Source organism: Asparagus officinalis, chromosome 5 (assembly GCF_001876935.1).
Source record: "Asparagus officinalis chromosome 5, Aspof.V1, whole genome shotgun sequence".
NCBI lineage: Eukaryota > Viridiplantae > Streptophyta > Magnoliopsida > Asparagales > Asparagaceae > Asparagus > Asparagus officinalis.
This window is the reverse complement of record NC_033798.1, coordinates 66,506,451-66,509,120: the sequence shown is the minus strand read 5'-3', so window position 1 is coordinate 66,509,120 and position 2,670 is coordinate 66,506,451.

Here is a 2,670-nt window from a genome sequence, read left to right as displayed (position 1 = left end):
CAATAAAATGTCTACAGTGGAGCTCCCAAAATAAAACAAAACTATAAAGAGAGGATGAACACTAATGTGTATCGTCATCAACCTGTGACTCTCCGTGCACCTGGTTCATTACCTAAAATGGGAGGGACAACGAGCGTCAAAGCGCTAGCGAGCAATATCACAACCAACCCCAAGGGAGAGGGCTCGTTGTATATAAGAAAATAAAGTCAATACATAATAATATAAAATTCATTGATTCTAACAAAATTAAGGATTTTAGTATTTAGAAATTTATAACACGAGCATAGGTACGTCGAGCGAAATAATCCAAACAAGGAAACCCTCATGTATATACCTTGTATCTCAAATTGTAAACCCCTAAATACCAAATCTGTGATGCCCCTAGGTTTACACAAGGCTACAGTCTAAGGTGAAACCAAGAATGTCAAACCTGCCATGCACAAAACTCTATATAATTACACTCATACTTCTCTAATAACTTGTTATCAAGTATATCCATGACCTCAAGTCATTTACCACAATAGAATTATTTATCACTAATAATTCATATATCTATATAACAAAAAATATGGGGTTTTACATTCTCTCCCCCCCCCCCCCCCCCCTTAAAAGAATTTCATCCTCGAAATTCAAAAATCATACTCAAACAAATATTATTACTCTAGACAAGCATATAGCGATATTTATATTTTATAATCCAAGATGACTATATTCCCGCTCCCTTAATCAAATAGAACTAGTACGTCGGGCGAAAAATCCAAACAAGGAACCTCCCATATATATACCATATGTTCCAAAAGATTAAGAATCGAACGGAAATATCCTCATTCTAGTGTTAAATCTAACAAGGAAGTAGCGCTACATAGCATCTTCACGCTCTCGAAGATCATCTTCGATGTCCACACTTAACCATCTAAAATGTAAATACCCCTACTTAACCCCTAACTAAATGGAACAAGTACATCGAGCAAAAAATCTAAACAAGGAACCCCTCATATATGTACCATATGTTCCGAGTACTTAGGAGATAAGTGGTAATACCCTTATTTTAGTGTTAAGTATAAACATCGCCATAATTGAATCTATAATCCATATATAAGTCATACAAGAAGATTTAATTTACCTGCTCAAACATGTGTGGATAGTCGCGACGCATGTCCTCCTCTCGCTCCTAAGAAATCTCCTCAACGCCTCTTCGGTTCCACTGAACTTTCACCAAAGGAATTACATTGTTTCTAAGCCTCTTGTCCTCCCTGGTAAGTATACAAACTGGAATCTCAATAGTAGTCAAATCCTCCTGAAGCTCAATCTCTGGTGCATCCAATACTCGATGTTGCTCCTCATCATGCAAGTGTTTCTTGAGCATAGAAACATGAAATACATTGTGTATACTAGACATCGATGCTGAAAGATCTAGTCTGTATGACACAGCTCCAATGCGCTCCAAAATCCGGAAGGGTCCAATATACCTCGGTACAAGCTTTCCCCATCTCCCGAATCGTTGAACGTCTTTCATAGGCGATACCTTCAGCATAACTAAATCTCCAACCTGAAACTCTAAGGGTCTTCGTCTCTTATCTGCATAGCTCTTTTGCCGACTCTAAGCGGCTAAAATCCTATCTATGATCAATGCTACCTTCTCAGTAGTCTGCCTTACAAGTTCTGGTCCAAGCATTAAGCTATCCTCTGGCTCTGCCTAGCATATCGGTGATCTACAAGGTCTCCCATATAATGCCTCATATGGGGCCATACCGATCATCGCTTGATAACTATTGTTATCAGTGAACTCTATCAGTGGAATATGCTCCTCCCAGCTACCTTAAAAGTCTATGACACAAGCCCGCAATATGTCTTCCAACACCTGATTCACCCTCTCCGTCTGACCATCTGTCTATAGGTGGAATACACTGCTATAAGATAATCTGCTACCAAATGAATCCTGGAAACTCCTCTAAAAATGCGAAATGAACACTGAACCTCGAACTGACACAATCGTATCAGGAACTCCATGAAGTCGGACTATCTCCCGAATAAATATTCTCGCATACGCCTCAGCTGTATATGTAGTCTTCACTGGAATAAAATATGCTGACTTCGTTAATCGATCCACAATCACCCAAACTGAATCATTCCCCTTCTTCGACTTCGGCAACCCTACAATAAAGTCCATAGAAATATCTGCTCGTTTCCACTCTGGGATGGGTAAAGGCTGGAGTGTTCCTGCTGGTCTCTGATGCTCTGCCTTTACCTGCTGACAGGTAAAATACTTAGCCATATACTCTGCAATCTCTCTACGCATACCACTCTACTAGAAGTGTCTCTTCAGATCCTTGTACATCTTGGTGGTTCCTGGATGCACTGTATACCGAGTACGATGAGCTTTATCAAATAGCTCCCTCTTCAGCTCGGCACTAAATGGCATAACCAGCCTACTCTTCATCCGTAGACCTCCATCTTCTCTAATGGTCCAATCGGCTTTAGTCTCTTTGAAAATCTCCTCCTTTCAGATTTGAATCCAAGAGTCTTCCAGGTGAACTTTGACAACTCTGATACTCCAAGATGGCTGCACTGACATAGTTCCCAAAAATACACTGGTTCTACCAATCTGGGGTCTGAAATCAAACTGGCTAAGAGTAAGAAGATCTCTATACAATGAACACCTCAAAGACG